At 37.3% G+C, this 27,653-nt stretch overlaps 1 long non-coding RNA gene across 1 annotated transcript; it reads left to right on the top strand.

Annotated features, from left to right (window-relative positions):
* The first annotated feature begins 5,605 nt into the window (after positions 1–5,605).
* LOC139722154 (uncharacterized) lies at positions 5,606–17,978 on the top strand. Its single transcript, XR_011710270.1, has 5 exons — positions 5,606–5,625; positions 6,951–6,995; positions 8,985–9,095; positions 9,764–9,897; positions 10,938–17,978. It is a non-coding gene; the product is annotated as an uncharacterized lncRNA (long non-coding RNA).
* Positions 17,979–27,653: the final 9,675 nt, after the last annotated feature.

A 27,653-nucleotide genomic window follows, 5' to 3' on the forward strand; every position in this document is an offset into this window, starting at 1 on the left:
CCTAATTTATACATACCGAAAAATGGCAGATATGACTCCTTTTTCTACATGAGAATGCAAACATCACACGGCCAATGTCTCTAGACACATTTGAAACCTGTATGGTCATCCTTTTGCGATCAGGAAACGAATCATTGATAAAAAAAAAATCGGAACACCTTAATTTGTCAGTCATGACAAATTACAATCTCTATGGTTTTGTGAAACGATTCTTGGGCATTGTCTATACGTGTGCAAAATATGTGAAAGATAGGACAGGTGTTCACCAAGATGCAGGGGTGAAACATTTATGACCTTTGTGTCTATACTTTACATACCCAAGATGTGTCCGATCAAGAAGTTGTTACGTTATAAAATAATGTATATGATATGAAGTAAACATGTTCAAAATATGGTTGTGGTAGGGGCCGTTTTTTAATAGTTATTGCAAAGAAAGTTGCAGAAAGAAAGAAATATCTCAGTACATCGAAGATAGGCTTTAATTTCAACCAGGTTTTCTAACGTGATCACAACATTGCTTGAAAAAACGAAGGGCACACATGCGATAGCGCAAAGTGTCAGCTACAACATATTAAAATCTGGGAGAAATTCACTGAAGGGTGAATGAGCAAGTGCTTGATAAAGGGGATCATGTCAATTTTCACTTCTAATCCCGACATCGGGTGAAAACACGGAGGACGCTCACACTACATCTCAAAGTGTCAGCTACAACATATTAAAATGTGGGAGAAATTCAGTTAAGGGTAAGTGAGGCTAGTACTCGATAAAGACAATCATGTCAGTTTTCATATCTGGAAAAATTCCTTTCCCATAGAGATAACACGTACGATCATGAAGATACAGAAAGAAGTACCTGGTGTAGTACGTATGTCGAACTTTGACTCCACTTTGCACAGGCTAGATGGCATCTGTGCAAAAAGCAGTTATTTTGTGAGATGATTCTTGTGAAATGGTTTTTGCGTGTGCGAAATATGGAGAGATAGGACATGTATTCACCAAGATACAGGATGAGAAAATTGTGACCTTTGTCCCTAATTTACATACCCCAAGATGGTGTCCGGATCAAGTAGTTGTAGTTATTTTGTGAAATAATGTGCGTGACATGAACTAAACATATGCAAAATATTGGGGTGATGGGGCTGTTTTTCATGCGTTTCTGCAAAGAAATTTGCAGAAAGAAATAATTATGCAGACCGATTTTTCGGCCAACGGCTACCCATGAAAGGGGGAAATGTACCATTCATCGCCGCAGCTTTGAGAATATTACTAGTACATGGGCGTCACCAGGGGGGGTGCGTTGGGTGCGAACGCACCCCCCTTCAGATCCTTTAAAAAAAAAAATAAAAAAAAAATTAGTCTGCGAGCGACCTCAACGCCGGACGCTAAATAATTATTCTTTTCTACTTTTTTTTTATATTTTGCACCAGGGACACACACACACACACACACACACACACACACACACACACACACAAAACAATTCGCACCCCTGGTTCTGGCAGCACTGATTTTATACTTATCTATTAGTATTCTACAGTATTTACTATTTATCGACCATACTGTACATCCGTACGATACGGAGCACTTATACACGTTTGCATGTACGTGTGCTACTTACAAGTATGTAGGGTCTATGTACGTTATTTCTGACCAATCCATATTGCCAGCCCAAGAGCGAGCCTTAGCCTCATAAAAAAAAATAAAAAGAAATGGAGGGGCAAGCATATTAATTGCCCCCCCCCCCCCGTAATCAATAATTCCCGAAATGAGAAGATTTTCTTGCTTTTGAAAGAAAACAAAAATGTTGCCCCCATGAAAATATTGGAAGGCAAGCGCACCATTTGCCCCACCCCACATAATCATAATTCCCGCGATGAAAAGATTTTCTTGCTTTTTTGTTAGAATTCAAGAAATCTGTCCAATTATTTCACCCAAAAGCAATGGCGTAACTACGGAGAGGGGGGGGGGGGTGCGGCCCCTCCCAATGCGCTGGTTAAAAAAAAAGGATTTCCCGAAATAGTAGTTCAAGTGTTAGTAAACTGCTTTTGAATGAAAGGGTGATCCAGAAATAAGATATCTTTCTATGATTTCTTTTAACCATAATTAAATAGGTATATAGTGTGAAACATTGTTCAAAAAGCCCGGACCCGACAAAGATTGTGATTCCTGGTTGGCATTCTGCATATAAGCAGGATGTGCGCAGTGTACTCAGTACATCCGAACGAAGAGTCGCTACAATCAGGGGCTTCACTCCCTGCTACAATGTTGCGCAATGTGATGTAGAATGTACACCTTTTGTACGTTACGCTTCGTTATATCAAAGCTAGATCATTGATTTTGCAGTGTTGCTTTACATACTAGTCTATATATATATATATATATATATATATATATATATATATATATATATATATAAATGTCTTGCATTGCCAATAAAAAGACTTGACCTGGGTTAATTCCTAACTTTTCCATGTATATAATATACACACACACAAACAAACACGCACAATTAGTTTAGGGGATGCTCTAAAGTGCAGATTTTGGACGTCCTTTCAACGCTTGGTCACTTCGACGCCACCTCGCTGGTCATACCTCCCCCAGTCATGAACATAAACCCACACCCTTGACTACCAGTGGCGGATCCAGGGGGTGGGGCGCACCGGGCGTCCCCCCCCCTTTAATTTTCAAAGCGAAAAAAAAAATAGCTGCAAACGGCAGTTTGTGGACAGTAAATAATGTCAAATTTTCAAGCTTGCTCGCTCCTCTCGCTTGCATTTAGTCGTAATGCCATTCTCCTGGAGTTGCTGCCAGTAATTGCCGGCAGTTGCGCCTGGTGCGCCCCCCTTAATTTCCAAAGCGAAAAAATATACTTGAAGCTACAAACGGCAGTTTGGGGACTGTAAAATGTCAAAATTTTCAAGCTCGCTCGCTCCGTTCGCTCGCATTTAATCTGTATGCCATTCTTCTGATGTTGCTGCCAGTAATTGCCTGCAGTTGCGCCCGGTGCGCCCCCCCCTTAATTTCCAAAGCGAAAAAATATGGCTAAGAACGGCAGTTTTTAGACTGTAAAATGTAAAATTTTCAAGCTCGCTCTCTTCACTCACTCGCATTCAATCTTTATGCCATTCTTCTGATGTTGCTGCCAGTAATTGCCGGCAGTTGCGCCTGGTGCGCCCCCCCTTAATTTCCAAAGCGAAAAAATATAGCTACAAATGGCAGTTTGGGGAATGTAAAATGTCAAAATTTTCAAGCTCGCTCGCTCCGTTCGCTCGCATTTAATCTTTATGCCATTCTTCTGATGTTGCTGCCAGTAATTGCCTGCAGTTGCGCCCGGTGCGCCCCCCCCCTTAATTTCCAAAGCGAAAAAATATGGCTAAGAACGGCAGTTTTTAGACTGTAAAATGTAAAATTTTCAAGCTCGCTCTCTTCGCTCGCTCGCATTTAATGTTTATGCCATTCTTCTGATGTTGCTGCCAGTACTTGCCTGCAGTTGCGCCCGTTGCGCCTCCCCCCTTAATTTCCAAAGCGAAAAATATGGCTAAGAACGGCAGTTTTTGGACTGTAAAATGCAAAATTTTCAAGCTCGCTCATTCCGCTCGCTCGAATGTAATCATTATGCTCTCTTGATATTGCTGCCAGTATTTGCCAGCAATTGCGCCCGATGCGCCCCCTTAAATTCTAAAGCGAAGAAATATAGCTACAAACGGCAGTTTGTTTGTTTTTTACTGTAAAATGTCAACAATTTCAAGCTCGCTCGCTCGCTCGCTCGCATTTAATTGTTACGCAATTCTCCTGATGTTGCTGCCAGCAATTGCCGGCAGTTGCGCCCGGTGCGCCCCCCCCCCCCTCCTTTATTTCCAAAGCGAAAAAATATGGCTCCAAAAGGCAGTTTTTAGATTGTAAAATGTCAAAATTTTCAAGCTCGCTCTCTTCGCTCGCTCGCATTTAATTGTTATGCCATTCACCTGATGTTGCTGCCAGTAAAATTGCCAGCAGTTGCGCCCGGTGCGCCCCCCCCCCTTAATTTCCAAAGCAAAAAAAAAAATATGGCTACAAATGGCAGTTTTTGGACTGTAAAATGTCAAAATTTTCAAGCTCGCTCGCTCGCTCGCTCGCATTTAATTGTTATGCAATTCTCCTGATGTTGCTGCCAGTAATTACCGACAGTTGCGCCCCGTTGCGCCCCCACCCCTCCTTTATTTCCAAAGCGAAGAAATATGGCTCCAAACGGCAGTTTTTGGACTGTAAAATGTCAAAAATTTTCAAGCTCGCTCTCTTCGCTCGCTCGCATTTAATTGCTATGCCATTCACCTGATGTTGCCTGCCAGTAATTGCCAGCAGTTGCGCCCGGTGCGCCCCCCCTTAATTTCCAAAGCAAATAGATATGGCTACAAAACGGCAGTTTTTTTGGACTGTAATGTCCAAAAATTTTCAAGCTCGCCTCGCTCCCCTCGGTCGCAATTTAATTGTTATGCCAATTCTCCTGATGTTTGCTACCAGTAAATTACCGGCAGTTGCAACCCGTTGCGCCCCCCCCCCCCCACGCCTCCTTTACTTCCAAAGCGAAAAAAAATATGGCTCCAAAATGGCAGTTTTTGGGACTGTAAAAATGTCAAAAAATTTCCAAAACTCGCTCTCTTTTGCTCGCTCGCATTTAATTACTATGCAGTTTAACCTGATGTTTGCTGCCAGTAAATTGCCAGCAAGTTGCGCCCGGTGCGCCCCCCTTAATTTACAAAGCAAAAAAAAAATATGGCTACAAAACGGCAGTTTTTGGACTGTAAAATGTCAAAATTTTTTCAAGCTCGCTCGCTCCCCTCGCTCGCATGTAGTCGTCATGCCATTCTCCTGATATCGCTGCCAGTAATTTGTCGTTTTCACACCGTCATTCCATAATCCATTTTATAGGGGGTATACCCTAAACCCTTTCCCCGCTTGGTTTCCCTCAAAAAAACAGTAAAAGTCTAGGGATTGAGAGCTTCCTATATTCCAAAATGTCTGTCCAAAAAAAATCTCGTAAACATTTAGTGTCAAAAACGCACCCCCCTTGAAAAAAAAAGCTGGTGACGCCCCTGCTAGTATGTGAAGACAAAGTTGTGCGTAAATTGTTTCATAAAGCTGTTCGTATATCAAGTTACGAACAACTTACGAGCGACTGGTGATCACTTTTCGATTGCTATAGTTATTAGAATTTCAATAATTCAGCACAAGAACTGATCACCAGTCGGTCGAAAGTTGTTTGGTGACTTTACGAACAGCTTTATGAAACACCCACGAATTCTCGGGCGTGTGCGACGGGCTTTTCCATGGTAGTATCGGCGTCTCTCGCAGTGCTCCCTCCGTGATCCACACAGTGCATGCCTGCGTGGAGTGTACGTACGTACCAAAGAGTATAGAAGCGCACGCGTGCTCGTACGCTTATACCATGGCTCTACTCTGTTAGTAGCTCCATGCTTTATGCGTAGTAACCTTACCCACATATACAATACGGAGGTGGTGTACGTGTTTGTCAATTCGTAACCTACTGCATTGGCGTGGCAGCGCAGCGACAGGCTCACAAATACGACTTCTGAAGACCTTTGCGTGAGACTGACGGTTTTGATTAGTTTGGAGTTCGAGTACCAGGTGGGTATTAGTCTGTAAACGCAGGCATGCCTAAAACACAGATGTTTGGGTTTTTAGAACAAAATTTCATGTGTGTAGTCGTGGTGCTGTTAGTGTTAGTGACTATAATAAACGTTAGGGTCTATCAGTAGTATCACTCTTATGTGTTCAGTAGTGTCTGGGGGACATGCCCATCGTATCACCACAGCTCAGGCCCTATACGTGTACGAAGCTGTTGTAGTGCGTAGACCGTACGTTTAAATGTCAGGAGTATCAGGAAGGAAGTTGCGAAGTTTTTAACGTTAGACCGCGTTTTCCTGAATGGACAAGGTGTGAGCCATATCATGATTTGCTATGTAATTACTAGGAAGGCTAAGTTCCAAAGAACCTACTTTAAGAGTTGACGTTGACTAAGAGGGCTTAGCGTTACTCTGGTGATTTGCTTCTGCCAAAATCTGGGCGAGATGCGGGCGCCATACTTTAATGCGTAGCTAAACACCACGACCAGTAGAGGGCGTATTTTACAGTGCTATATAGCGGTGATTCCTGTCCCCCTTTCCTGTCCCGTAAATATTCCCTGTCCCCCTTTCCTGTCCCGTAAATATTCAATATTGAATGATGCGCCTTTAAGCACCACCAACAACAAACAAACCCTTTCATTTCACCTTTTTTTATAGGGGGCATGCAGGGGAAGAAAATATAACGTTACTTAGCCTGGACCTTGTTTTGTCATACAGAAGTATCATTCCTGTTTAATCATGAAATGTAACTGAAGAGAAGTCATTTATTTTTCCAATATGTAGTCCCACAATTACACATCACAAGCTTGACTTTGACCTAATTTCACTGAGTTATGCTGACCGTGTTTATAACAATAGGGTTTTCCCTGTGCAGATGTGTGCACAGTGAAAAAATGTGTTTTTTAAGCAAGATTATAAGTTTAAAAGATGGTTTTTCCTTTGTTATAAGAATTGTTTAGATTGCAGGAACAGTAAAATAATTTTACAAAGATTTGTATAAAAAAAATTTGGGGTGTTGTGCCTCATATTCCTCTCAAGTACCGGTATGTATTTTTCAGAATGTGTGTACCTCACATTATTAGTGGTCTGTCCCTAACACAAGGTCCTCAGGACCAGAAAAAAATGTGCTTGTTATAATGAAAACCTTGTTATATCAGGGTTACAAAAATAATACAATACAAATTGAAATTACAATCTAGGACCACAAAAAAATTACCTTGTTATAGTGAACTTCGTCGTATCAGTGATAATTGTAGAGAGTTCACTGTATAGCCTATACAGGTATTGTTGTAACGTTTGTATTTTTCCTTTCTTTTCTTTCTGCAGGTACTGGTTGCTTTGGAAGGAGATTTATGTTGGTCTTTGTTGAAAGTACGTTTGTGTTTGTGTTTGTTATTTGTTGAATCATCTTCATCCTACATTTCATCTCATACCATTTCACCTTCATCCTTGAATATTCAGTGAATATTCACTGAGATTACATCTGGAAATTCATCCTGGAATTCACGAACTCATCCCTGAAATATCTGAAATATACCTGAAATACCTGAACTTTACCTGAAATACCTTAACTTGAACTTTACCTGAAATACCTTAACTTGAACTTGAAGAAAGCTGAGAACAGAGAACTTCTGAGTGCATGAGAATAAGACAGTATCAGAAGGAGAGAAAGTTTCAGAATCAGAGGCAGAAAGGGTTAGAGTCAAAGAGAAAAAGAGTGAAATCAAAGAGAGGAAGAGTGAGAGTTGACGAAAAAGGAGTAAAAAAATTAAGCAGAATAACAGAGTTTTAAAGAGTGTTTGAATGAAAGAGTGCATTCTTTAAAAGGATAGTTAAAAACTGGAAAGAGAATTGTCCTAGAGAAGGCGAGAAGTTTGCTGGAAACTTGAAAATAGAAACAGTTAATTTGAGAAAAGGTGTTTAAGAGTCCAGATTACACTGAAAGATTATTAAAGAGTGCCGTCATAAGACGAAAGCATTATAGTGTTGTAAACTAATTGGGGTAGACAAAATTTGCACCTTCAAGGATTATTTGATATTTGATATATTCTGCATTGAAAGTTGCTGCAAATAAATCAACTACAGTTGGCAAGAGCTAATAGCTAGGAGTTGAAATTTTGAAGGAATTGTTAAAAGTGTGAGAAACAATTTATGAGGTGAGGCGAGAAGTATACTAAAAATTTTATGTAAAAATATTTTTTGGTATCTTGAGTCTTGAATTTTCGTTAATTGTTAATAGGATAAAAGAATAATTGAAGAGCGCCATCTTCAGATAAAAGCATTTTAGTCATAGTAAATGAAGGGAGAGACGTTAATATTGCACCTTAAAGGGCTATTTATAAATATTGGGCTGTGAAAACAAAAGCACAATTAGTAAAAGACATACCTTTATTGCAAAAGGAGTCATCTCAAAACAGAAACATTACTGTTTCTTTAATTGTCAGTGAAGACAAAGAATAATTGGTGAAATTGAAATTTTTGTTGCGAAAGACCCTGCCCTAAGAGAAAAACATATAAGGGAGACCGATTATTGTGCAGTTAAGGCAAAAGCATAATTGGTAAAATTGTAACCTTTTTTACAAAGAGCATAATCTCGAGATAAAGGCATAATTTAGTCAAATCAAATGTTAGAGAATTGAAGCTGAAATTTTCTGTTGGCAGATATCGTAAAAGGAAATTGGCATAGCTTTTCTATAAAGTAGGAATTGAAGCACGTAACAGACAAAGAGTGCCACCTGTTGCTAGAAACAAGCAAACATTGTAGAAATATCCCCACCTGTTGGTAGAAACATATGGATCGGTGTTGCAGCTTACTGCTGGAATTTGTATTGCAGTGAAATATAGTACATGTACTGTACACATGTATTAGTGCAACTTTCAAAGCTATTCAATCCGACAATTTTGTTACCAATCGCAGTACTAGTGGAGTAGGTGTGATTCATAAAAGTATAGTGATTCAAGGAATATAACTGTGTTGATTGACAGTTGATTGATATACATTTATTTAGTAATAGGTACCATTATACTTTCAAAGATTCGAAAGCCCTGTAGTTTGACAATGGAAGCAAGTGAATTCAAGATTGTTATTGGTGATATCCTAGATATCCTCCATAGTTGTGACTTGATGAGAAATGTAGAGGTCAGTGAATGTGATGCATGTTGCAGTGTGATCAATGAAAATGAAAGCAGAGTACCATGTGAGGATTGTGGCAAGCAGTTTCATGTGATGTGTACAGGAACTATTTCTCATGAGGCTAGAATGTGTGATGCATGGTTGATTTGGATATGTTCAGCATGTGGAAGCAATAATATTGCCCATCGCATCTTTGACAAAATTGGCATTCCTTGTCATTTCAATAGATACGAACTTCTCGAAGACCTTGGTGATGAAGATTTTCATGTTGATGTTTCACTTACATCACGCAAGAGCAACCAGAGAAAGAAACCAACGAAGATGAGACTGAAAAAGAGGTATGTGAGAAGAAAGAACAAACGTGGTGTTCTAGAAATGACAAATGTGTGTGTGGAGGAAAGAGCAAATTGTGACAGAGATGAATCAGATCCGACATTCATCTCAAATCTCACTAGGAGGCAATTTGAACCATTAGAAACTGCAGTTGATGATGGTTGGACAACTGTGAAATCAAGGAAGACAAAAGTGATTGAGAAGGCCAAACTGACAACATCCCAAACAATGACTAACAATCCTAAGACCAAGACCAATAACAAGAGCACAGTGAGATCAGTAAATGGTGTGATTCTCCAACCTGGCGTGACCTACATTGGCAAAGCAATGAAAGGCTACTATCTTGAAAAACAGAGAAGAGCCAAGACCAGCAAAGGCAAAAAATCAAAAGTAGAAACAAGGCAAGAAGAACATGGTGAACTCGTGAAGCGAAATATGAATCGAAACTTGGACACAGAACGAAATGATAGTCTGCAGGTGTATACTGAATCTGTATTGAATGTATATTCAAAGTGTGTTCAGTCACCTCATGTTATGGCAAAATACTCTGAGCAAATCTATGCAAAAACACAGAGAAGTTGGGCTGATGTGGCTAAAAGCACTCCGAATATGACTAATGGATGTTTCGTACTGAGTGGTGATCAGGCTACATGTGTCTCTGTCCTTTCCACAGACATTGAAAAAGAAGTTTGGAATGTAAACAGGCTCTATGGAGGTGGAAATGCACGGCAACCAAGAAAGAAAGGTCGTTTCACGAAGATCCGCAACAAACAAAGTGTGCCAGTGGTTAAAAATGCTGACTCACAGGTGCGTAACAATGAAAAGGTGAAACATGACATTTTTGAAGGAGAACATGCAGCAAAGAATGAAAAGTTGTGTAAGAATGAAATATCTGACCGTGAGGACAGTAATTCCACAAATAGAGACAACACAGGCTCGAATGATATGTCCAAAGTGAAGTGTGACAGAATCCACGATATGCATGAACTAAACCCATGTTACAGCGAAACAAAAGATGTTGAAGGTGACAGTCAAATATCAGTGAATGAATTGTTCTCTGTGAATTCTACTACAAATGTAAATGTTCACTCTCCGTGTCACAAACCTGTTTCAGGTATGCAAAACATGTGTGTTCAAGTTTGTAATGAATCAATATTCCTGCCTGAACGTGAAAAAACTATTAATCCATCTGATTGCATAGTAATGAATGCTGGTTCTGCAAATAGTGTTGACCACCATAATTCATATGATGTTCAAGAATCGTCTGTACTTATATTAGATGGTGAACCAGCTGCAAATGATTTAGAGACTGAAGAACGTGTCTGTAAGCCTGTTTCTCTTTCAGATTCAGAATATGATAGAAGGCAATCATATCCTCTGACTAAAACAATCGCACAAGGAAATTTTAATCAAGGTGATCAACGATTTGGTTATACTGCTGGCAAACAATGTGCATGTAATTCTATTGTGGCAGTTCTCTACATTCAAACAAAGAATGGAATCGAAATGAGACCTCGTGATCTTGATCAGATTCTGACACTTGGGAATGAGTTGTATTATTACATAAAGAAGGATTCACAACTGAATGAAGAGCTTGTAATGATAGATGAATTACCGAAGGAACTTCATATTCTGGATGAAAAATTTCAAATAACCTATGGTGAATCGAAATATGGAGTGTTGGAAGGAGATCAAAACAATTTGTCAAATTTTGGTGCTTTGCCATTGAGTCAAGCATTAGAACAAGAACTGTGCCGATATGATGCATGTCTTATGAATTTTGCTGAGAGTACATTTGCAATCATTAGGCATCACAGTGGTTATTATGTGTTTGATTCTCATTCCAGAAGTCATGATGGATACTTGGTACAAGATGGATGCAGTGTCTTGCTTAGCATTTCATCATGGCAAGGTATACAGGTACACTGTTTGAATTTGGCAAAATCTATGGCATGTGATTTACGTACTACTCAGTTTGAATTAACCGGTCTGGCAGTAGAATTCAATTCTAAGAAAAATGTATTGACAACTAGTGGCTCTAAGAGATCAAAGACCCTAAATACTGCGTGTGGGAATATAAATGATCAAAACAGCGACTATTCGCAACATTGTCATCATATTGAAAGAAATCTGAGTTATAGTGATGAGACTCAAAATGTAACAATAAAGGAAACCAGAGTTAATGTAAGCAGTGATGACTATGGAAGTGAGAATGAAGTTGAATTTGTTTCACTTGAAAAGACAACACAAAGAAGAGATAGAAACTTCAAATTTGCACCAATTACATATGTAGACAAGCAGTGTTTGTGCAATAGATTAAATGTCAATTACTGTGGCGCAGCCAGTGAACCAGTGGAAGATACAAATGAAAATTTGTGTATGAGGAAACCTGTAAATATCAAGAGAGTTATGGGTGATGGCAACTGCTTTTACAGAAGTATTTCTCATGTAGTTACTGGCAGTGAAGGAAACCATTTCATGCTCAGGAAATCCAATGTGGCACATTTACTGGAAACGGGTGATTTATTTAAAAATTTAATTAACACAGTGAAATATCAGAATGTCAGGGACTTTGTACTTCAAGAGAAATTGATGGATTTAGGAACATGGGCTGGTCACACTGATATTAGTTCAATGGCACATATGCTAGATTGTGATATATATGTGTATGATGATCGTACAAAAAATTGGCAAATTTTGTCTGCAAGGAAACCGGGGTACTATAACAAGGTAACAACTGAAAGAGGCATATATATTGTGTTCACTGGAAGCAATCATTTTGATGTAGTTGAAAGTGTAACTGCTGTTCAGTCTAGTACTTTGGATGAAAAATTAAGTGTGTTTCATGTGAATTCAGATGCAAATGTGGAAAGTAAAAAAGAAAGTCATCATGAATCATCTAAGGCTACCGAAAACTTGACATTGAAGAAAGGCAGTGTTAGAGTGAAGAAAATGATGTCCAAACAAATAATGGTGTCAAACTTGCAAGAGACACAAATTCCATTACAAAACACATGTCAACAGACAGTAGTCGATGTTGATGCATCCGAGGTGAAGCAAGTGGGAGAAATTAAAAAGATTAATCTCATGTACACACCTGTGAATAAATTTGACAGAGAGAAGTTTTGTTGCAAATTAGGCATAAAGGTTAATGACAAATGTAGCAGTAATGATGTGCCAAAAGATATGGTGGAAAATGGTAATATTACTGTCCTGTCACAACCATTAACTATCTATAAAATTAGTGGTGATGGAAATTGCTTTTACAGAGCTATGTCATATGTCACATGTGGCAAGGAAGATTCACACCGTGATGTTCGAAAAGCAACAGTTATGCATATTTTACAAAACAAGCAAGATTATGTAAGCCTTTTAAAATCAGGATACACAGATGTTGTAAAATACATTGCAAAGGAAAGAGTATTCAACAATGGCACATGGGCTACAGAATTGGAAATAATGGCCTTATCAAATCTACTAGATACTGATATTTATACATATGAAGAAAACTGTTCAAAATGGAAATTATTTGGTGCAAGCAAACTTCAGTTTGGAATTGTTACATCACAAAGAGGTGTTTACTTGCAACACACAAATGGCAATCATTACGATGTTGTAGAGTCTGTATGTCCAAGGATCCAAACATTAAGTTCATGCCAAAACTTGTCAAGACCACAAAACATTACCGCTATGGAAACGCCTGTGACAAGAAAGAGAAGACTCACAACTGAGAGAAAAGTTACGAAACAAGTCGGTGATTGTCAAATAAATGTATTGAACAATGAAGTTTTAGAGGATGACATTGAACGTGCTGTTAAAATGAGTAGGGATACTGAAGAATCTGAAGAAGTTGAAACTACAAGGCAAACTACAAAAAGGAAAAAACAAAGAAAAAAAAGTAATGCAAATATTACCAGACGAAAAAATAGAGATCGAATGAGAGCACAGAGAGAAAAGAAAAAAAATGAGCAAAGACAGTTAGAAATAGAATGTTTATCAGATGTTCAGCCTTTTCTATTCCGCAAACTAAAAAATGCAGCTGCAAAGAAAGTAAAATATCAAACAGATGAACCTTACCGGTTCGAAAAGAGAAGAGAAATTAAGGAGAGACAAAGAAACAGGTACTTGTTCGATCCTACTTACAGAGAAAATGTCAAGAGAGCAATGAGCAGAAAGATGAGAGCTAGATATCAACGCAATGCTTTATTAAGAGAAAAAATCAAGAAAATGATGAGGACAAAGATGAAAGCTAGATACCAAAATGATGCTTCATTTCGAGAAAAAATTAAGAAAAGGATGAGAACAAAGATGAAAGCCAAATATCAAAACAGTGCTTCATTCAGAAAAAGGCTGAAGACAATGAGGAAAGTAAACTATGGGTGCAATGTTCTACATAGAGAAAGGCTTAAGAAAATGAGGAAAGCTAGATATCAAAACAATGCTTTATTCAGAGAGAGGCGTAAGAAAATTATGAGGAAAGTTTCAAACATTAAGTACAAGACAAATTTTTTGTACAGACAGCAGGTTGCAATGAGAAACATGAAACGAAAAAAACAAGAAAAAATGAATATGAGAAATTGTGACCATGTTTTGAAAAAATTTAGGGAAATTGTTTCACACGGCCCTGAATATGTATGTTGCGTATGTTTGAAATTATTATTCAAGAATCAAGTATTGAAGTGTACAAAAGCAAAATATAACGATTTGAGGTGCTTAAAGGAGGAGTATTTACATACATGCAGCGATGACTGTGATATTGACTGTCAAATAGTAAAGTCATCAAGAAATTTTTTATGGGTTTGTTACACTTGCCACAGGAAATTATTAGCTGGTAATATGCCTGCTGAAGCTAGCAGAAATAATTTAGAATTACGTGCTATTCCTGCGGAACTTGGAAATCTGAATCAGTTGGAAACACATTTGATTGCACTAAACATTCCATTTATGAAAGTTTTGAATTTGCCTAAAGGAGGACAATATGGAGTGCATGGCCCAACAGTTTGTGTACCTTCACGCACAAATGAAACTGTAAAGATATTACCTCGACCGGAGACTGATGATCAATTAATTCGCGTAAAGCTAAAGAGGAAACTGTCATATAAAGGACATTATGAATATCAGTTTGTCAAGAAAAACAATGTCCTAGCTGCATTGGAATATTTGAAAAAGAATAATAAGTGGTATTCTGATATTGCTATTGATAGCGAATGGGACTCTGATTTATCAGACAAAAATAGTAAAACAGCTTGTGGTAAACTATTTGATTTAAGTGAAACTAATGATGATGATGATGATATAGAGGATGATCAAGATGGACGATTACAAGGCATTCAGTTGGGCACATGTTTGCAGAAGGTCGATATGAGACAAGAAGTGCTTGATCAGTTTTTTGATGATATTATATGCTGTGCTCCTTGTGAAAAGAATAGTCCTGTGTCACTATTGATGGATGAGAGTAATGAGGCAAAATGTTTTCCTGCTCTGTTTCCAACAGGCCAGCCAACATTTCATGATACCAGGTACATTAAAGTAACACTTGGTCGTTATTTGCATAATCGTTTGATGCATGTAGACAACAGATTTGCAAAAAATACAGAATATATTTTCTATGCTCAGTGTATTTATGAACTGCAACAAATACTTTCTAGTGTTTCTATAGCTGTCAGAAAAAGCTCAGAGAAAATAGATAATTCCACATTGATGCGATGTTCAGATCTAAAGGATGCAAGAAAACTTCATGAGATACTGGATTCGAATAAAGGATATAAATTTCTGAAACAAATACGAGGAACACCTCCATACTGGCAATCTACACAGAAAGATGTATTAGCAATGGTTAGACAACTTGGAAAGCCTACATGGTTTGCATCATTTTCATCAGCTGAAATGAGATGGCCTGAAGTTATTAACACATTGCTAAATCAACAAGGTGATGGGAGAAAAGCAAGTGATCTGGATTGGACAGATAAGTGTAATTTATTAAAATCAAATCCAGTGACAGTAGCTCGTATGTTTGATAAACGCTTTCATGCATTTTTGAACAGAGTGATTCTTTCTGAGGCAGAACCTATTGGCAAGATAATTGACTATTTTTACAGGATTGAATTTCAACAGAGAGGATCTCCACATACACACTGTTTATTCTGGGTTGAAAATGCACCTAATTTGGGTGTCGAGAAAGATGAAACTGTCATAGATTTTATTGATAAGTATATTTCATGCAACATTCCATGTGAGGATGAAGATGAAGAACTGTATGAAATAGTGAAGAATGTTCAGCTTCACTCAAAGAAACATTCAAAATCATGCAAGAAAAAGGGAACCTCCTGTAGATTTAATTTTCCAAGACCACCTTCTGAGAAAACATTTGTTGTGAAGCCTGATGATAATCCAGAAGTTACAGATGAGGCTCAAGATGTTCTGTCTGCAGTAAAGAATTCATCATGTGTGGAAGGCAAATATGATAATGCTAGGCAGCTCTTTGAAGCTCTTGGGATGTCTCAAAAGGAATTTGAAGATGCCTATAATGCTGTAGCTACAAAAGAAGATGTAGTCATGAAAAGAGATCCAAAAGATATATGGGTTAATCAATATAATTCATTCTTACTCAGAGCTTGGAATGCCAATATGGATTTGCAGTATATAACAAATGAGTATGCCTGCATTGTTTATGTTGTGTCATACATGTCAAAAGCAGAAAGAGAAATGAGTTTGCTCTTGAAAAATGCTGAAAGTGAAATGAGAGAGGGCAATGAAGATGCTCGAAAGAGTATGAAAGAAATAGGACATGTGTATATGCAAAACCGTGAAGTTTCAGCACAAGAAAGTGTGTATCGTGTTTGTGGCCTGAGATTGAAAGAGTGCTCAAGAAAAGTAGAGTTTATACCTGTTGGACCAAACCCTGTGAGAATGAGTCTACCACTGAGTGTTATTCAAAGCAGACGAGACGATGATGATAGGAGCCCATGGATGCCAAGCAGAATTGATAAATATAAAGCCCGACCTGATGGTTTTGAATTTGAAAATATGTGTTTAGCCACATTTTGTTCAAAGTATAGACTACTCAGTGAATCTGATATAAAGGGTAAGAAACAGAAACAGAGTGTGTTTAAATTGAGAGATCAGCTGGGCTATATACAAAAAAGAACAAGAACCAATGATGCTGTAGTGAGATACCCTCGTTTTTCACCGACTGTAACCCCAGAAAAATATTATCAGAGTATATTGCAACTATTTTTGCCATATCGTACTGATAAACAGTTAAAACCTGACCAATTTTTGACATATGAGGAATTTTATCAAAATGGATCTGTTCGAATGTTTAATAAGAATTTGGAAAGTGTCAAAAGTATTGCCAATGAAAATCTCAGGCAGTATGAAAAAAACGCTGATACAATTGATCAGGCACAAGAATATCTTGAGAAATTTGGTGCACAAGAAGATGCATGGGGATTACTCTGTCCAGAAACAGAAGTTGAAAGACATGAAACAGCTAAAATCCATGTAGAAGTTGAAGATGCTGACAATGAGTTTAGAATCCCAGATCTTGAATCTAAATCTCAGGAGAAAGAGTCATATGGCATAGAATTTCGATCATGTAGCATTTCGAGAGAAGACAGTAATGTCTTATTAAGAACTTTAAACAGCAAGCAGCAAAAAGTGTTCTACAAAATACGACAATGGTGTCTTGACAGAGTTAATGGAAAAGAAGCCACACCGTTTCAGATATTTGTGACAGGTGGTGCTGGAACAGGAAAAAGTCATCTGGTGAAATGCATATGTAATGAAGGGACAAGAATTCTAGGTAAAATGATGCATAATCCAGATGATCTTTCAATTATGAAAGTAGCTCCAACTGGAATTGCAGCCTACAATATTGATGGTAGTACTATTCATAATGCACTGTCCATACCCATTTCTGCTTCATTACCTTATCAACCCCTTGGAGAAGAAAAGATAAGTCATTTACGTACTCAGCTGGGCCAATTACAGATACTAATAATTGATGAAATATCCATGGTTGATCAGAAGCTACTGTGGTATGTACATGGACGTTTAAGGCAAATAAAGCAGACGCGTGATGATGCTCCATTTGGAAAGGTTTCAGTTATTGCAGTTGGAGATTTTTATCAGTTACCCCCAGTAAAAGGTACTCCTTTGTATAAAGATACATTGCAAAGTTCTTTATGGACAGACAACTTCTCTATGATTAACTTGGATGAAATAATGAGACAAAAGGATGATGCAGACTTTGCTGTTCTTTTGAACAAATTAAGGGTAAAAGAAAAGAAAGATGAATTATCAAGTGATGATTTTGCAGTTCTTCAATCATGCCAAACTGGAGAGCAATGTGAGGATGCACTGCATATATATTCTTCAAACAAACAAGTAAATGACTGGAATAAAATAATGCTTCACAAGAAATGCACAAATATCATCTGTCTTGATGCAGAAGATTTTGAACTTGGCGATAAGGGTAAAAACAAAGCATGTGACAAGCCACGGAGATGTACTAAAGCTTCTTTGCCAGCATATCTTTGGGTTGCTGAAAATTCTAGAGTGATGCTGATCAAAAATGTGAATGTGACCAAAGGTTTATCAAATGGCTGCATTGGCACTGTAACTGACTTAGTAAGAGTAAATGAAAATGCCAGACCCTCAAGTGTGCTTGTGAAATTTGACAATGAAAAAGTAGGAACACAGTCAATAGAAATGCAACAGGAATCAATTGGGAAAAAATATACGAGGAAACAATTTCCCTTGAAATTAGCATATGCATGCACAATACATAAAGTACAGGGCATGACAATGGAAAAAGCTGTTGTTTCTCTGAAAAATATATTTTTGCCCGGACAAGCATATGTTGCTCTGAGCCGTGTCACATCAATACGTGGACTAACTATTGATGATTTTGATCCCAAAGTTATATATTGCAATCCAACTGTTAAAGAAAGTTTAGAAAACATGCCAACATTTGTTGATGAAAAGAGCTTTGATAATGATGTTTCTGTTGCGACTCTGAATATAATGCTACATAACATTCAAGGTCTTAAAGCACATTTCAAAGATATCCAATCAAACCTCCTATGTAGAAATTCTGATATTATTTGTTTAACTGAAACTTGGCTTAATGATGACATTTTTGATGTGAATTTAGATCATTTTAAAATGTACAATCAACCTCGGTCAAAATCTTATTCAGATGAAAGTCCCTTATTTTCGGCACTGAAAAATCAAGCACATGGTGGAGTTGCAGTGTACAGTAAAATCAAATCTATTAGTAGGCTGGATTTACATGTCAATAATCTAGAATATATTACATTTGCAGTAACTTGTCCTTCATGTCTCATTTCTGTGATATATAGACCTCCCAGATATGATAAGAAACAATTTTGTGAGAAACTGAAGAGACTACTCGTAGAATTGCAGCAGAGAAGTACGAAACGCATAGTTATTGGTGACTTCAATGAAAATCTCAGACAAGGTTCAAGTGATTCATGTGTGCATAAATTGATGTATTCTTACGGATATCAACAACATGTACTTGATGCTACAACAGAAGGTAATACATTGATTGATCATGTATATAGCACAGGTATAGACTCACTTCATGTTGAAGTTATTCCACTTTACTACAGTTACCATGAGGCTATCAGAATACAGTTCTGATGAGTGATGTCTTGAGTTTACGCAAAGTAATGTGGCACATATATTCAAATCAATTGATATTTATTTTCTTTTGTCATCATATTTCCTTTTGTAATACAGAATGAGGAAAATAAAAAAGTGTGAATAGGACAGAGCATACAGCAATTCAAAAACAAATGAGTAGAAGTGATACTTATGATCAATACTGAGGTGTTTGAAGTTAAAAAAAAAAATTGCAATGAGTAAAACATGTGAAGTATGGAGGGTTCCACTGGGAAGATTATGCTTGTGAATATGAAACAAGACTTCAACAAAAGTATGACTACTAGTACTACAGAAAACAGCGACATTATGAGACAGAAAGTGACAATTCAGTGATTATAGACTTCCTAAATATGACCCAAAAATAATGTGAGAAATTATGGAAATTAGTTGTTGAATTGCACCAAATAAGCACAAAAAGCATAGTTATTGGTGAATTTAATGAAATTCTCAGACAAGGTTCAAGTGATTTGCTTGGCATAATTTGATGTGTTCTTATGAATATCAACAACATGAAGTTGATGCTACAACAGAAGGTGGCACATTTATCGGTCATGTATGTAGTATAGGTATTAATGATCTCACCATTGAAGTTATTCGCCTTTACTACAGTTACCATGAAGCTATTTGAATACTGTTTCACTGAACTTGTTTTTACTAATAACATTAGATGTTTATTCAAGGTTTTTTTCACAATGCTGAAATCAAATGAAATATATTTTCATCTTTCATCATACATATTTTTATGATGTTATGGAGAATAGATGAAATATGATGAATGAAATGAACAGAATGTTCAACAGTAGTGAAACCTTATGATAATATTAAATTGTAATGAATACTGAAGTGATTGAAGTGAGGAAAACAGTGTGCCATGAGCAAAGTGTGCAAAGGGTGGAGAGATCCACTGAAGCGACCTTGATTGTGCACAGGAAACAAAACTTGGGCAACAATAAAAGTACTACATAACACATTGACATTATAAAGAAAAAATAAATAGACAACGACAAGAGCATGCAACAGAAACAATGATCTTTGATTGCTTGTTGAAAGAAATGTGGGCTTGCATGTCAAGAAGAAGGAAAAACACATAAATTGTGTAATTGCAAAAATGATTTAAAGGACTGTAATTATAATGTTACATGTATGTCAGCAATAGTGGTGATATTAAAAATTTATGAAGTGGTAATGCTGAATCTAGGTGAGAATTATCAACCCTTTTCACAAAGCAGTAGCTGAGCTGGTAGTTGCTCTTCTCTAAATATCATTGTTGGAAATGTAACTATAAAAGGAAGATACAAGTTCAGTATGGAACAGAAATAAAACAAAAGACAGAAAATGGAATTGAAATAGAATAGACAAAGAATAAAAATAGAACAGGCACAACAGAAATAAAACATAGCCCAGAAAATGACAGTGCAGAAAGGTAGATTTTGGCATAATAATCATTTTGAAAAATATTTTTTTTCAGAGAATTAAATGCTGATAATGATAAGTTTGTGTTACTATTTGATGAGCGTTTAGAGCTGAGGAAAATCAAATTGTAAATGCTGATGAAAGTGCTTTGAAATAAATGGAAAAAGTAGGAGTTGCATTTATATGTGCAAAACCTGATCAATAGGCATATGTTGTAATTGATAGAAATGAATATTTCACCAGAGAAGATAGAGTGAAATCCATGAGTGATCATGTATGTGGTGCAAGAATTGTATTTATTACGTAAACATTATGAGCTACATAGCACAAGTTTTGATTGATTTCATGCAAATTTATGAAAAATGTTTTGAGTTTTCAAACCCCTGTTTCTCAAACATTTGCTTTCATTGATTGATGTCATTGTTTCTCTTTAGCACCCATGGTAGTGAGAATAAAGCACTGGCCAAAATGAAAAAAGCATCAATTAGGTGTATTTCATCTAGGTGTTTATGGCTAACATCTTTATGTCTTTACATTTGCCTGGTGAATGATGAACTGGTCTGTGCTTGTGCCGCAATCATGTCCAGCCTTGTACCCAAGTGTTTCCACCGGTGAGTTTTATTTCTTTTTTGCTTTTTTTTCCCCCTACTTTTTGTCAGATTTGTATGCATTTAACTTTTCACACAACTTTTTGACAAAATCAGGCTCAATCATACTCAGTGTTCAAATTAAATTCTCACAATAATCTCTCCAGGTGTGTTTTTAAGCTGTATTAGCATAACCTGTAGAATTATGCATACACAGGTGTTTCTTCAGAATTATTTTTTTTTCCCCTGAAATGTTTGTAATATATGTTCTATCATCTAAAGTCTGTGATCTGAAACAGTTTGTTAATTCCATATTACATTTATGAAATGTTATTCACATATTCCTTATTCTTATAAATGTGACTGTACAAGTGTAGTTTTGTTCTGTCCAATTTACATCGTAGCTAAACATGATATACATCCAGAGAACTATGATGTATATGCTGTACTCCTGTAAGAGAAATAGGTGTATGTATTCATGAAAAGAAAGGTTAACATAAAAGGTGATGTGATGTTATGTGAAGTTGTGAATGTTTCAGTACAGTTGTGTTCGCAAGTTATGACTACAAGAAATTGGTTGTATCTGTCTAAAATATGTAAAACATAATGTAACTTTCTTCGTAACATTTGTGATAATGATATTTATGTTCTCCCATTCTAACAACACATATTTCAGTTCTTTCATTTTATCGATGTTAAAAGATAAGCAGTGTACTTCATTTGTAACAGTATGTTGTTTATGTATTTTAAAGCAGGGTCTTGACCAACAGAGAGAACACACCAGCTTTGCTTTGCAGCGTTGGTGTAGCACAGGGAGTAGAACTCTACTGGTTAAAGGCTCAAAACCAGTCAATTGGACCAGGTGTGGATCGCATCTATTTCAACTGTGTGGACAGCTGTCAATCTTGGATCAAACTTGGTTGACATGCAAGCACTTCATATCAGATGATAACAGATGAGCAACGTAATAGTTTCTCAGGACTTCCACTCTCTTCCATCTACAATAATTCTAAGCACAGTGAACAGTATGCATGATAAATGCAAAAGCAAAGGGTATAAATGTAATTGAAGTATTGTGGAATGATTTACGCAACATAAAATACCTCAATAATTATTAATTTTATGTTTATGTGGTGGTAATCAGATCATGTGTAGTATTGGAAGGTACGGTAAGTTAGCCATAGTGGCATGTTAAGCCACCGTCCCTGGAGACACTCAAGTGGTAACGTGTTAATGACCCATAGCATAATCATTTACACCACCATATTGTTTTCGTGATTGACACAGAAACGTCTTTGATTAAGGGCAAAACCAAAATGTAGACCATAAAAGTAGAAGTATGTGAAATGCAAATGTGCAGTATTTTTACATTTTGCCATTATGGATCAAAGCTATGACTTAGATATTAGATGATGATTGTGAGAAGCAAGTGTGGGTCTTTTTTTCTGTTTTATTCTTTGAATAATTGCAAAGATGCAAAGTTTAAAAAAAATTAACAACAAGATTTTCATGACTTAGTGTCTTTGCGCTCGCGCAAACGAGAAGGGTATTCCCCCTCCCACAGTAAGGAGCCTTTTTTAAATTTGTAGCTGTTAATAAAGGATCTGGTGCATAATTAAGTGACTATTGTTTGCTAATTTGGCATGATGAAGGGAAATACACCTTCAATTGCAAGCATCACTTCAATCCTTTTAGCTACACTCCTCATTTTTGGTTCAAGTTGCAATTTCACTTGATGTCTGAGAAAAATGGGTACTATGTGTGAAATCGTGAGACAGACCCTAAATGCATGAGTCTCACCATAATGAGAGACTTGGTCTGTAATTGATGCATATATTTTGTGTATGCACATATATGTAAACCTTCAGTAATGCTCTAGGTGTGGGGTTAGTTGAGGAAGACTCTATGACCCTGTTTACAGTGTGGGGCTGCACCATGCTGCGGCCAAGCCGTGGTTGAGCATAACCTCAATTGCGAGGCCAAGCCCCGCAATTTTGTTCCTTTACACTACTGGGCTCGGCCGCGCTTTTATTTCAAACCTTTTAATATTTTGTCATAGTGGCGCTCTACTTGTAAACAAACACAATTCGGTGTTGTCTGGTTTTCAGACCCTTTGCCAACTGAATTTCATGGCAACGAAATCACCGTTCGGGCAAAGGCCTTTTCTGAAGGGAAAGATCCTTTGCAGGACAAGATCACATTAAACTATGCTAGTTTTCGATGTTGAGGGGGTTAATATCCTGAATAGTGAAATAGTACAAGTACGGGGTTTGGAAACCAGAATAAAATTGGCAGCGCATTTGGCCCCATTTGCGTTTACACAGAGAAAAAGGCCAGGCTCAGCCGCGGCTTAGCCACCTCCAGAGCGAGGCCAAATGCAAGGCCAACTTTGGCCTTGCATTTGGCCTTTTGCACGTTTACACTGAAATGGAGGTTGGCTGGGCTATCGTTGAACTGCGGCCAAGCCTCGCATCGTAAACAGGGTCTATGTGGCAAATTGAGCTATGGCTCAACTTGCCCTAAAGACCTGCATTCATGTCCATGGTACAATTGAAAACATAGTTGAGACCATGGACAATTTGTATGGAGCACTAGGCGTGGTGTGGCCTATTTTGTTAGGAAATTAGTCATTTGTCAACGTAATGACCATTTCTTTAAAAAATGTTCATTTCATTCAACATTTTGAAACATTACAAAGTGACTGATTTTGTAATGAAATAGGCCATGCAATATTTAAGGCTCTATTCAAATAGTCCATGATTTCAATTTTACCATCTTCATAAATTTATGCCATAAAGTCTAGCACATTTTACTAAATATAATGCGTGTAATCACTTCATACTTTTAAATACTTCTGAGATATGAAACTAAAAAAAAGAAGTCCATTTGATTTATGTTGGATAGTAAAAAACAAAACAAAAAACAAAAACATGTTTTTTAAAGAGAGTTTCAAAACTTACACTGCTTCTCTGTGTGGGAGTAGCAAGTAAGCACTACATGTAGCTACCTCGAATTTTTCCAGAGGATTAATTGCAATGGCATGACACAAATTTCTGCAAGACACTCAGTTATTTCTGATGCATCATGCGAAAAACAAAAATTGACCCATAATACCTTACATTCACCAAGTGCAGATAAAGTAAAATTTTAAACCATTTGAGGGTTTTCATGAAACAAGAATGGAATTTGTGTGTAGAATATGTTTCAGTGGTAATTCTAGATGCTGCATTTTTCTGGGGAAAAATATATTTGAAGAGGTTGCTTTGTCATATTTAGAATTGTTGAATATTGTCATTTGAATTGAATCAAATGATGGAAAAATCTTTTGTGTTATAAATTGTGCATTAGGAAATTTAGTGTCCATATAACATATTGTCAATGTGACTTGAAAGAAAATGATGGCCATGTTGAAAGTAGCTCTCATTGCTTATTCAATATTTTGTTTCATTGTAAGTGTAATCAATTCCAGCAGTATTGATGTTTTAGTTATATGTTTTAATAGATATTTATTGCCTACATATCAGATATGACCTGTGACAAAAGTGGTGCCATTTTTGTAGCTGCTTGCTTTCTTCAAGAAAGCTGCCATTGTTAATTGATGTTTTTTGATATTGTTTATAAAGGTTTAAAGTTGAAGGGAAGAAATGTTTCTCTTTTGTATTATAAATCACAGATCAGCAGTTTCTACTGTTTTTATATTCAGCTGAGCATTGGTTAGTGTCAAAAAAGGCTGCCATTGTCATAATGATTGCCATTGTTTATTTGAAATTCTTTGACATTGTCAAATCAATTTAAGGATTGGAACTATTTGTATGTGTGAGTGTGTGTGTGTGTGTGTGTGTGTGTGTGTGTATAAATCAGGAATTTCATTGTCCATGTTTTAGTTAAAGTGGCAAATAATTGAGTCAATATTGTGACAAGTCAATTTTTAAAGCCATGATGCGCCAAGTAATGGACATCATGAAGACTGTAGTTGATGTCCTGAACCCCGGTCAGATTCCAGTCCTTACATGTAATCAAGCACTCTACACTATGGCAAAGGGGGTCCAATGGAGCAGCCCTAGAAGTTATATTCCAGGGATTATTCCATAGTGATTTTTGGTTGACGATGCGTTTTGAGGATATCCTGACTCATATCACATTGTGTCAGATCTAAACACACATTGCAGCAGATAGGATCAACCCAGTCCTGAATGCAGTTTGCAGAGCTATCTCTGGATGTCTGCGACCAACAAGAGTAGATGACCTTTATTAACTGTGTGGTATTGCCCCACCACACATCAGGCGAGAGGTCTCAGCACAGATGGAGAAAACCAAGCAAGAAGTTAACCCTCGCCACCCACTCTACAATCGCGAACTTGCTAAAAAGAGACTCAAATCCAGACGCAGTTTTCTCCATTCAACCGAATCCCTTGATGGCACCGCCCACGGTCGAAGGATTACCCTATGGTCCAACCACCTCCAGTCTGTGACGAATAAGCTCTCCTATGGACCAAGTGAATCACTCCCTCCGGGTTCAAGTGAGGCATGGCCCACCTGGTCATGCCTGAATCGCCTACGGACAAGAACAGGATGATGCAAAGTCCTCATGCAGAAATGGGACTACAATAGGGATGGAGAAACTGCTTGCAACTGTGGGCAGGATCAGACAATGCAACATCTTTTGGTCTGCCCCCTCCTACCAGAGCCATGCACTGTCAATGATCTGGAGACTTTCAACACCAAAGCCGGATCCTGCACTCTGCACTGGGCAGGACTTGTGTGGTGACTCGAGAAGAAGAAGAAGAAGAAGCAGATAGATTGCAGACAGATTCTTGCAGCATGAGAGCAAACTGAGCAGGAGACAATTTGAGCTATCAACTGTGGTTACTAAAATGGCAACATTTTTTGCATAACATAATTAAAACCAGACGACTCTGCTGTACTTCTTGGTCTCTAATGGAAGAGACATTAGCACCAACAAAGATCTCATCACCACACAAGGTAGTGACATTCTTTGCTGCGATTGTCCGGACATGTCAGATGATAGCACCGTGCACGTGTGAGGAGGCAGACACTGGTACATCATATACTTGTGCACCTATAGGATGCCGTACATTCGCAGATTAGCAACGTGCCAATATGCACTGTTCATACAAGTGTTGCACCCTTTGAGCTTGTCCTAGCAGCAGCCATCACCGGAATATCCATGAACAGTGGATTGCCTTTGGAGCTGGGAAGAACTTCAGGTTCATAGCTTCTTTATGGGATCACCAAAACTTGGCTGATGTGTTGCCATGCCAATGTTTCATGTTTTTAGTGGCTGTGGCTTAGCGTCTTGTTTTTGTAACAAGGCAGAAAGATTGCGTGGGTACCTGGACAACCTATGAACAAATCACAACCGTATTCAGCGCCTTCTATGCTATGCAGACTTACATACTATTGAGGAGTAGATGCAGCTCAATGGAGCAATTTGTAGTTTGTTGGAGTGTCGCTGAAAGAAAAGAATAGATGCAGAGTGTTAAAGTTGACAATGCCAGAATGTGACTTTGCAGTGTGCAGCTCCTTATTTGTTGTTGTTGTTGTTGTTGTTGTGTTTTGTTGTTTGTTTTGTTTTGTTTTGTTTTGTTTTGATTTTTTTTTTTTTTTTTTTTTGTGCAGGGGAATTGGCCTGAGTTTCAAACCCACAAAAAAAAAAAGGGTGCTGGCAAGCATCTTGAAAGGTAGCTATTTTTGTCACAGGTCAAATCTGAGATGTTATGCACACAGTAAAATTACTGATGTTTGACTGAAAATACCACAGGAAAACATTTGCACCCAACAATGTATTTAATCTCTAATATCAAAAACTTGCTAATAAAGATATATAGCCATTTTCATAATGGTCACCATTTTTGTCAAAGTCAAATTTGCCTAGCTCTACATCCGTATTTAAGCTAGTATTTTCATGTACAGTTATTTTGGTAATGAGAAGATCACATGAAGTGTATTAACAGGGTATTATACAGTAGAAATCAGTGTGTGACCAGTTGGACTGTCTGTTGCAAATGTTGCGTAGAGAATTCTTACAGTTTTGAAGCAATCTTTATGGAAATAGGGATACATCATGAAATTGAGGCTTCTTGGCTGAGCAAAACTGGAAGGGTGTCATAATTTTCTTGTTACTATTTGCTGTGTTTTTCACTTTATATTGAAAGATACAACAGAGGTTAATGTTAATTGGGCAAAATTGTATACCTCATTGGAAAACATCGAGTGTTGTTGTCTGGGAAAGCTGATTTTTTTTTTTCAGCCTTTTTTTACAGGAATCTGCCACATATTGTCAGTTGAGAATGATAAGGGCTTTAAGGTGCCACTGAATCTATAATGTTCAAGACAACTTAATGCCCTTCTCATTCTCAACAGATGAGTATGATGGATGTGTGTCAGTTGAAAGTTCATGTCACAGAAGGAAATCCCCCAAATATGCAAATGGAAGTGATAAATCAAGGGTCTTTTGTTTGATATTGGTATGTAAATGTTACATGTAGAATTGCACAGATGCGAATTATGAGGTATGCAACAATGGAATGTTGTGTGAGCAAAACATGCCATTCTAAAAATGTCTGTCAGTGAATGTGCTTAGACTGTAATTGCACAGGTATTATTATTGTTATTGTTACTATTTTTGTTATATTTATTTGTTTCATTCATTTACTTATTTATTTATTCATTTATTTATTTGGCCATGCAATTGCAATTTAAAGTACAATTTCATGTTACATACAGGGTATAAAGACTCATGTATAAACCCATAATTGCTGGAAATTGCACATGTAAACATAAATGTCAAAGTTGGGTTGAAGCAAATTGACCAAGTTTGCAACTGACATGAAAGAAAGTTAAGTCACA

The sequence above is a fragment of the Diadema antillarum genome, unplaced genomic scaffold (assembly GCF_040938485.1).
Source record: "Diadema antillarum isolate AM-2024a unplaced genomic scaffold, OU_Dant_1.0 scf00000159, whole genome shotgun sequence".
Lineage (NCBI taxonomy): Eukaryota > Metazoa > Echinodermata > Echinoidea > Diadematoida > Diadematidae > Diadema > Diadema antillarum.